We start from the raw sequence: 11,340 nt of genomic DNA on the forward strand, positions 1-11,340 counted from the left end.
AAAGAAATGTTTGAGTGTCATATCATGATACCGTATCATATTAAATGATGTGCTACTTTGTGTCATGCATGGCAATAAATGTAGTACTCTATGATACCAACATATGATACTTTGCATTACAGATGTAGTATCATACACTAGTATCATATGCATGATACTAGTATATGATACTCCCCATTACAACCAGCCTAATGCATAATATCATATACTAGTATCATGTAGTACTTTATTTATTTCCATGCATGACACATAGTAGTATAACATTTATTATGATATGGTATCATGATATGATACTCAACCCTCTCTTTCTTCATTTAATTCTATGACACCTCATCATAATTGCCTAGTTGGCATGCATGATACTAGCTATGATACTAGCATTACAACCGGCCTTATGATACTCCCATTACGACCAGCCTTAGGGTGGCCATAGTGGGGGTATCATAGCCGGTATCATGCACTCGGGAATAGCAAATATGATGATGTGGCAAAGAAGTAACATAGGTAGATATCGTAACATAATAAACACTATACTACTTTCTGTCATGCATGGCCATAAATACGGTCATCTATGATATATACTACTCTATGATACTATGCACTATGAAGGTACGTACATACACTGGTACGCGTTGGTGCTATACAAATGGTTTTTAACCCCTTTCCGCTATGGCTTTTGGAACCGTCGCCAAGTGAGTGTTGGCGATAGGGGGGTTGCTACGTCTTGAGCTAGCGTTGGTTTCCCCCGAAGAGGAGAGGGTGATGCAGCAAGTGTAGCGTAAGTATTTCCCTCGGTTTTTGAGAACCAAGATATCAATCCAGTAGGAGGCTCCTCAAAAGTCCCACGCACCTACACAAACAAACTGAGAACTCGCAACCAACGCAATAAAGGGGTTGTCAATCCCTTCACGGCCACTTGCGAAAGTGAGATCTAATAGAGATAGTATGATAAGATAAATATATTTTTGGTATTTTATAATATAGATGCAAGAAAGTAAAGATGCAAATAAAAGTAGATTGAAAGCAAATGTGATAAGAGATAGACCCGGGGGCCATAGGTTTCACTAGAGGCTTCTCTCGAGAGCATAAGTATCACGGTGGGTGAACAAATTATTGTCAAGCAATTGATAGAAAAGCGAATAATTATGACGTTATCTAGGCATGATCATGTATATAGGCATCACATCCAAAACAAGTAGACTGACTCTTGCCTGCATCTACTACTATTACTCCACACATCGACCGCTATCCAGCATGCATCTAGAGTATTAAGTTCATAAGAACGGAGTAACGCATTAAGCAAGATGATATGATGTAGAGGGATAAACTCATGCAATATGATATAAACCCCATCTTGTTATCCTTGATGGCAACAATACAATACGTGTCTTGCAACCTTTTCTGTCACTGGGTAAGAACACCGCAAGATTGAACCCAAAGCTAAGCACTTCTCCCATGGCAAGAAAGATCAATCTAGTAGGCCAAACCAAACCGATAATTCAAAGAGACTTGCAAAGATAACTCAATCACACATAAAAGAATTCAGAGAAGATTCAATTAATAACCATAGATAAATCTGATCATAAACTCACAATTCATCGGATCTTGAAAAACACACCGCAAAAAGAGATTACATCGAATAGATCTCCTCAAGAGAGGGGGAGAACATTGTATTGAGATCCAAAAAGAGAGAAGAAGCCATCTAGCTAATAACTATGGACCCGTAGGTCTGTGGTAAACTACTCACAACTCATAGGAGGGGCAAGGATGTTGATGTAGAGGCCCTCCGTGGTCGATTCCCCCTCCGGCAGAGTGTCGGCGAAGGCTCCAAGATGGGATCTCGTGGATACAGAAGGATACGGTGGTGGAAATTGTGTTTCGTGGTGCCCCTGGATGTTTTTGGGATCCGTAGGTATATATAGGAGGAAGAAGTACGTCTGTGGACGCCCGAGGGGCCCATGAGACAGGGGGCGCCGTACAGGGGGGGCGCGCCCTCCTATCTCGTGGGGCCCTCGGAGCTTTCTTGACTTGCACTCCAGGCTCTCTGGATCAGATTTGTTCCAAAAATAATGCTCCCGAAGGTTTCATTCCGTTTGGACTTCGTTTGATATTCCTTTTCTTCGAAATACTGAAATAGGCAAAAAACAGCAATATGGGCTGGGCCTCCGGTTAGTAGGTTAGTCCCAAAATTGATATAAATATGTAAAATAAAGCCCATAAGCATCCAAAACAGGTAATATAATAGCATGGAACAATCAAAAATTATAGATACGTTGGAGACGTATCAGGGGTCCTTCCCACACAACCCAGAAACCGTCGGGGATAGGCCCTCCTGGCACATAGGCTGGGGCAAAATGAGCTCATGTGCGATCGGGCGAGGCATCGAAATCCAATCGTTTCTATTCGTATATACGTCCCACACGGTGAATCCCAGAAAAACATTTCCGTTCGTATGTATACCACACACAGTCAATCCAAGGAATATGTTTCCGTTCTTATGTACATCCCACATAGTCAATCCAGGGAAAACATTTCCGTTCATATGTACATCCCACACAGTCAATCCAGGGAACACGTTTCCGTTTGTATATACATCCCACACAGTCAATCCAGGGAAAATGTTTCCGTTCGTATGTACATCCCACATAGGTTTATGTATAGGCTCATGTGTGATAGGTGTAACTATCACACACGCTCTGCCTTGGTTAACCGTTTGCTTTTATCAACTACATCACACACGATTTAATGAAGAAAATTGTGTGGCATTGGGCTATCCATCACAAGCGCTTTTACTACTAGAACCGTTTGCAAAGTTCCATGACCCATTTAGCAGGTTTATTAGTTTAAAATTAATAATTCCAGTATTATGCAAATTCACATTTCATAATGAACAGTTGTTTGCCAATTTCATATCACGCACATAGATATATTTTAACATCACAGTAGGATAGCTATCTGAAAACAGCACACTACAACATATAGCTATTCAACTTCATAAGAACAATATTAGAACAATATATTCATTTCCCTAATCGAGATCATCCAGGCTCGTCTTATCCACCTCTGCTTTCAGTTCAGTAAGAACCTATTTTGCACTGGCCAACTGGGAAAGTGCCTCCTCCTTCGTCAACACCATCTTAGCAAAGTCCAATTTAAAATATCTAAGCTCATTCTCCACCTTCCTCTTTTTATCCTGCATCTTCAAATATTCTTCAGCATTGCCAACACTTTCTCTAAGCCTACCTCTGTTCTCTTCCTCATACATGCTCCAGAGCTTTGCTGGGCACATCTTCAAAGACTGTGGCCACTCTTGATCAACCCACTCCAAGTAAGAACACTTCCGTTCATCCTATAATATTTAAAACTAGATCAGTAACAATTATATGGAAAATGGATTTATAGCAACATAGAAAATCACCAATACTTATTTTGAAAAAATGAAGAAACGGGTTAATTATGACATACCTTCTCAAAAAGATCAATGTGCAAATGAATTAATTGCTACTGAGACAACAACCAAATTCTGAAACATCAAAAGCTATAATTAACTACAACAACGCTACAAGTTCTTACTCATGTACTATAAATAACAAATTGAAGATTTTAAGAGGAAGGTAAATATAACTGCAACAGCATAGCGACAGTGTTTGGATGACAGCAAATTGATACTAATAGGTGTGTACATGCACAAATTTTGTAACATAGAACTAATAGCACTAAGGCCATCCACTATGTATGCCAAAACCGGTGTAAAGAAAACTGTTGCTACATCTCACACCGGCGCCCTGCACTGGCAAGCTGATGTAGCGGAAAAAAAATTAGGGACCCAAACTCCGGAGCACCTAGTTGATCCGATGGCCAGTTCGTTCGTGCCACAAAGATTTAGTATTTTACTGCTTGGCTGCTCGGATGTGTGGACAAGTTGGCTGCAGAAACTACTAAAGCAGTGCCAAATAAGTTTCTAATGGCACCGCTGATGAGATGGCAACATCTTTACATACTAGGTACATACTGACACTATCTTAGGATGCGTTTGGTTGAAGGTGTGGTATGAATGGGTTGGGACCGTGACAGTGTCTGAATCACATCTAACAAATGATTTGTGACAATGAAAGAGGGTCTAACCTTCTCTACACATGCCAAAGACTTCCTCCCACTGTTCATAGAATCAAACGCAACTAGATTCACGCATGGAGATTGATGGTGACAACGAGCAGATAGATCTCTAGCCACCCCGCTCCATTCTTTGCAACTGATGGTCCTAGGGAACTACAAGAGCAAGAAATGACTCAAATCGACCGCCGGGTAAAAATCCTTCATTCCAAGTCATAGCCCGAGAGAGAAGAGAGGCATACCCAAGTGGTGAAGCAGTCGGAGGAGAAGGAGGAACTCGTGGAGAGATCTTTGAAGAAGACCATGGCGACCCCGGTGGTAGGATGCGAGACGGAGAGAGCGAGGAAGCAAGCGAGGAAGCGGCTATAGCTTAGGAGGGAAGGAAGGAAGGAGGAAACATGGGAAATGTGACTTGTGGTCGGGGAGAAAAGGGGGTGGGGAAGGGGGTAGATATTTTGGTGGTAGGCCAAAAATTTCAAAATGTGGATGGAAACTTTGCGCGTGGTACCACCGGATGATGGGGTTATGTACCTAGGGTAGGGTCATGGACCTGATCCAAGTACCTTACCCAAGGACACCCTTAGAAGAAGTCACCTTCCAGTCGACCTACGAGGGACACACTCGACTGACTTGAAGGACTCGACCACGAAGACTCACTCGACCACCAGAAGGTCAAGAGGCACTCTGCACTGCAACGGCCTGTAATGAAGTAGACTTTATGATAGTAAAGACACTTTATGTGGGGCGTTACCAGTAACGCCCCAGACTTAACTCACCTTAAACCCTCTCCTACGTGGGCTGGCTGGGGTCCTGGCGCACTCTATATAAGCCACCCCCCTCCACAGGCAGAAGGGTTCGGCACCTTGTAACTCATATACTCATAATCCACTCGACCGCCTCTGGGCTCCGAGACGTAGGGCTATTACTTCTTCCGAGAAGGGCCCGAACTCGTACATCCCTTGTGTTTACAACCTCTCCATAGCTAGGACCTTGCCTCTCCATACCTACCCCCCACTCTACTGTCAGGCTTAGAACCACGACAGTTGGCGCCCATCGTGGGGCAGGTGTTTTAGCGATTTTGTGGAGAAGTTGCGATTCTTCCGAGTACTTTCATCATGGTGTCTGCTGGAGTTTTGGTCGAGGATCAAGAGATCCATCTCGGCACTCTCACCTTCATCGCCGATGACTCCGCATGGCTCCAGGAGGCTCCACTTGACGTTGATGCGCTCCCCGTCCGCGGTGCGACGCATTTTCGTGCATATGTCCGCGGCGTTCTGCTGCGGCAACCGTCGACCCAGTATCGGTCGGCCCCTCCATCGTCCACCCTCCCGGTATCCCGCCAGCGCAAGCGCTCGGGCCGGTCGAGGCTTCAGCGATGGGTGAGGCACGCGGTGGCTCGTCAATCGGCCACCACCCAAGTTGCGGCAATCGAGCCCGACGAACCTCTCTACGGCTTGTTCGATCTGTCGACTGGCTCCGTAGAGACTGCATCCGAGTGCGGTAGCAGTGATCCAGCGGCGGAAATCTTGATGGTCGACGGGCCCCACAGTCCCCCTGGCTTCGCCCGTGGTGGTGGAGCAGGTGACGGCGGCGACCCTACACGAGGCTACAAAGAGTACCAGCCCGAGCCACTCGACTCTCTGCAAAGAGAGGAACTTCGCCGCAGGAACGAGGATCCCCTGTGTATTCCCATCGCAGGAGAAACCCCTGAGGCTCGAGCCTTGGAGGAGGCGCGTCTGGCCAACTTGGCCGAGCGCACTCGACTGGAGAACCTTCAGCGAGCTCTCAATGAGCGCGCGCGGCAACGAGTTCCCGACAACAGTCGACGTCAACTCTTCCCACCGACTCAGGTATATCAAACCCCAATTCAGAATTTAGCAGCTGCGACCCGTATAGCAGAGTCCATCCAGCCTTCGCAGTCGGAAGCTGGCAGAGGTTTGCTGCAGATCAGGGATCTGCTTCGGGCAGCAGGAGATCAGAATTCAGCCGTGTCTCAGTCGCGCAACAGAATTCACAGTCGATCCGTCACTGTGAATACGGTTCAGTCGGCTCATAGCCCCAGATCGCCTCCGCGGCGTGAAGGGCGCGAGAATCGACGAGATCAATATGGCGACAGACTCGACCGAGATGATAGGCGTCGAGTGCCCTATTCCCCTTCGAGGGGTGGGTCTTACGCTCCTCGGCAGCCAGATGATAGGCGTCAGTACAGCACAGGGCGTAGGGTTCCAGTCGACCCCAGAGAACCAGGCTTCGACGCGCGATCCATTATCGTGCAAGGGTTGGTTGACCGGAACAGAGCCCATCGAGGTGGACTCGACAGAGATGTACCCACAAGCAGTCGAGTGCATGTTTCTGGTCCTGAATGTTTCAGCAGAGCTATCAGAGCCGCAGTTATCCCTCCCAATTTCAGGTTGGCAACAGGAGTCAGCAAGTTCACTGGCGAGTCTAAGCCTGAAACTTGGCTTGAAGACTACCGAGTGGCAGTTCAGATTGGTGGTGGGAACGACGAGGTGGCCATGAAGCATTTGCCCCTCATGCTGGAAGGTTCTGCCAGGGCGTGGTTGACTCAATTACCTCCTAGCAGCATTTACACTTGGGAAGATCTGTCCCGAGTGTTCATCAGAACGTTTGAAGGGACTTGCAAGCGACCAGCTGGATTGACGGAGTTGCAAGTTTGCGTGCAGAAGGCTACTGAGACTCTCAGAGAGTATATTCAGAGGTGGATCACTTTGCACCACACTGTGGAGAATGTGTCCGATCATCAGGCAGTCTGCGCCTTCAAAGATGGTGTCAAGAACAGAGAACTGAGTTTGAAGTTTGGTCGAACCGATGACATGACCTTGAGTCGGATGATGGAGATTGCTACCAAGTATGCCAACGGCGAAGAAGAAGACCGACTCCGAAGCGGCAAGCACAAGCCGAGTCAGTCGGAAAAAGGAAACACCAGTCGGAAACAAAAGCGGAAGGCTGAACCGGCAGCTCCTGGAGAGGCTCTGGCCGTGACTCAAGGAAAGTTTAAGGGGAAACCAAAAGGATCCTGGAACCCCAAGAAGGTAAAGGATAAAGAAGGGAACGACGTAATGGATATGCCATGTCACATCCATACGAAGAAAGACGAAGAGGGGAATATCATCTACCCGAAGCACACCACTCGCCAATGTCAACTCCTGATCCAGCAGTTTCAGGGAAAACAGTCTAAGGATAAGGAGAAGGAGTCGGACAAGGCCGAAGACAAGGAGGACAGTGAGGGAGGATATCCGCATATCAACTCCACTCTGATGATCTTTGCAGATGTGGAAAGCAGAAGTCGACTGAAAGTGATTAACCGAGAGGTGAACATGGTTGCCCCCGCAAAAGCAAATTATCTGAAGTGGTCTCAAACACCCATCACATTCGACCAATCTGATCACCCGACTCATATTGCCACCCCTGGGAGGCAAGCTTTGGTGGTCGATCCAGTTGTCGAAGGCACTCGACTGACAAAGGTGCTGATGGATGGTGGAAGTGGGCTGAACTTATTGTATGCAGACACATTGAAAGGTATGGGCATTCCGATATCCCGACTGAGCACTAGTAACATGAGCTTTCATGGAGTTATACCAGGGAAGAAGGCCGAGTCACTCGGCCAGATAGCTTTGGACGTGGTGTTTGGTGATTCGAAGCATTTTCGCAAAGAAAAGTTGACATTTGAGGTCGTGGATTTTCAGAGTGCATATCATGCCATTTTGGGGAGACCAGCTTACGCACGGTTCATGGCTCGACCATGCTACGTGTACCTCAAATTGAAGATGCCCGGCCCCAAAGGAGTGATCACTGTCACCGGTGATCGGAAAAAGGCAGAAGAGTGCTTTCAGAAGGGCTCCAAGCTCGCCGATTCCCAGGTGACAGCGGTCGAGTTCGAAGAATACAAGCAAAACGCAGATCCGAGTGATTTGCTGTGATCCAAGAAGCCCGCCACAGAGTCTGCATTCCAGTCGTCCGGTGAGACGAAGCCTGTTCACATTCACCCGACCGACCCCAAAGCAGCTCCGACCCGCATCTCCACAACACTCGACCCAAAATAGGAAGAAGCGCTCATCCAGTTCCTCCGTGAGAACTGGGACATTTTTGCATGGAAGCCCGCTGACATGCCAGGTGTTCCCAGGGGACTGGCTGAGCATCGCCTAAGAGTCGACTCATCTGCCAAACCAGTCAAAGAGCATCTTCGGCGGTTCGCCGTCCAAAAGAGAAAAGCCATTGGTGAAGAAGTGGCTCGACTGTTGGCGGCAGGATTTATCCGAGAGATATACCACTCCGAGTGGCTCGCTAATGTCGTCATGGTTCCTAAGAAGGACAAGTCGCTCCGAATGTGCATTGATTTCAAGCACATCAACCGAGCCTGCCCGAAAGATCATTTTCCTCTCCCTCGCATAGATCAAATTGTTGACTCGACCGCGGGATGTGAGAGGCTATCTTTTTTAGATGCCTACTCCGGGTACCACCAGATCCGTCTGTACGGACCCGACGAGGTAAAAACAGCTTTCATCACTCCATTCGGGTGCTTCTGCTATATCACCATGCCATTCGGCCTCAAGAATGCCGGAGCCACATTTATGCGAATGATTCAGAATTGTCTACTCACTCAAATCAGTCGGAATGTGGAAGCATATATGGATGATATCGTTGTCAAGTCGCGAAAAGGTTCCGACCTGCTCGCTGATCTCGCCGAAACATTTGCCAACCTCAGAAGGTACGATATCAAGCTCAATCCATCGAAGTGCACATTTGGAGTTCCTGGTGGCAAGTTACTCGGTTTTCTCGTTTCTGAACGGGGAATCGACGCTAACCCAGAGAAGATTGGCACTATTCTCCGAATGAAACGCCCTGTGCGAGTGCACGATGTCCAGAAGCTTACTGGATGCTTGGCCGCATTAAGTCGATTCATCTCACGACTCGGTGAAAAGGCATTGCCTCTTTACCGACTGATGAAGAAGACAGACAAGTTCGAGTGGACTCCAGAAGCTGATGCAGCGTTTGCCGAGCTAAAAGCTCTGCTCTCCACCCAGCCGGTGCTTGCTGCTCCAATCAGCAAAGAGCCTCTGTTGCTCTATATCGCAGCCACAGGACAAGTCGTCAGTACTGTGCTAACGGTCGAGCGGGAAGAAGAAGGAAAAGCCCTCAAAGTTCAGCGCCCAGTGTATTATTTGTCTGAAGTCTTGACTCCATCCAAGCAGAGATATCCTCATTATCAGAAGCTTGTATATGGAATATACATGACCACAAAGAAGGTTGCTCATTATTTCTCTGATCATTCCATCACAGTCGTCAGCGACGCTCCACTATCAGAGATTTTGCACAACAGGGATGGAACTGGTCGAGTGGCCAAATGGGCGATTGAACTTCTTCCCCTTGATATCAAGTTTGAGGCAAAGAAAGCCATTAAGTCCCAGGCAATAGCAGACTTCCTCGCCGAGTGGATTGAACAACAGCAGCCGACTGAAGTTCACTCGGAGCATTGGACCATGTTCTTTGATGGCTCTAAGATGTTGAATGGTTCCGGTGCTGGGGTTGTCCTGGTTTCCCCCAGAGGAGATAAGCTCAGATATGTGCTCCAGATTCACTTCGATTCCTCCAACAATGAGGCAGAATATGAGGCCCTCTTATATGGGTTGCGCCTGGCCATTTCACTCGGTGTCCGTCGCCTGATGGTCTATGGCGACTCGGATTTAGTGGTCAATCAGGTGATGAAAGAGTGGGACGTGAGAAGCCCAGCCATGACTGGATACTGCAGTGCAGTGAGGAAGCTGGAAAAGAAGTTCGAGGGGTTGGAGCTCCATCATATACCCCGACTGAAAAATCAAGCAGCTGATGATCTAGCAAAGATAGGTTCCAAGAGAGAAGCCATTCCGAGTGGTGTGTTCTTGGAGCATATACACACTCCGTCAGTCAAAGAAGATCCTTTCATCGAAGAAACTCCACAGCCCAAGAGTGCCACAGATCCGACTGAAGTTGAAGTCCCAGCGGTGGTCGACTTGATCATGGAGGTTTTGGTGGTCATTCCCGACTGGACGATTCCGTATGTCGCATATATCCTGAGAAAAGAGCTTCCGGAAGATGAGGAAGAGGCTCGACAGATCGTCCGTCGATCTAAGGCCTTTACCGTAATCAAAGGACAATTATACAGACAAAGCGCGACTGGAGTTGGTCAGAAGTGCATAACACCAGAAGAAGGTCGACTCATCCTCAATGATATTCACTCGGGGACCTGTGGTCATCATGCGTCCTCTCGGACCATCGTGGCCAAAGCATACCGAGCCGGATTTTACTGGCCAAAGGCGAATGAGATGGCAAAAGAGATAGTGGATAAGTGCGAGGGATGTCAATTCTACTCGAATATGTCGCACAAGCCTGCGTCGGCTCTGAAGACCATCCCACTCGTCTGGCCTTTCGCGGTATGGGGATTGGACATGGTCGGTCCTTTGAGAACAGGACGAAGTGGCTTCACGCATGTACTGGTGGCAGTCGACAAGTTCACCAAGTGGATCGAGGCTAAACCAATCAAGAGCCTTGACACCGGTACTGCTGTTAGCTTCATCAGGGAACTAATATTCAGATCTGGAGTCCCACACAGCATCATTACGGATAATGGGTCGAACTTTGACTCAGAGGAATTCAGAGCTTTCTGCAACTCTCAGGGCACACGGGTCGACTATGCTTCAGTCGCCCATCCGCAGTCGAATGGACAAGCAGAGCGAGCTAATGGACTGATTCTTAAGGGATTGAAGCCTCGACTGATGCGTGATCTCAAACACGCGGCTGGAGCTTGGGTCGACAAACTTCCCTCGGTACTCTGGGGACTGCGGACCACACCTAATCGGTCGACCGGAAGAACTCCATTCTTCTTGGTCTACGGAGCTGAAGCAGTCTTGCCGAGTGATCTTCTCCACAATGCTCCTCGAGTTGAAATCTACAACAAAGCAGAGGCTGAACAAGCGCGGCAAGACGCAGTCGACCTTTTAGAGGAAGAAAGGGAGATGGCTCTGATCCGCTCGACCATCTATCAACAAGATTTGCGTCGTTTCCACGCCAGAAATGTGAGAGGTCGAGCCTTCCAGGAAGGAGATTTAGTTCTCCGAGTAGATCAGCACAAACCACACAAGCTTGCTCCTTCTTGGGAAGGCCCCTTCATCATCACCAAGGTTCTCCACAACGGGGCGTACCGTCTTTACAATGTCGAGCATAATATCG

The sequence above is a fragment of the Triticum aestivum genome, chromosome 7B (assembly GCF_018294505.1).
Source record: "Triticum aestivum cultivar Chinese Spring chromosome 7B, IWGSC CS RefSeq v2.1, whole genome shotgun sequence".
NCBI lineage: Eukaryota > Viridiplantae > Streptophyta > Magnoliopsida > Poales > Poaceae > Triticum > Triticum aestivum.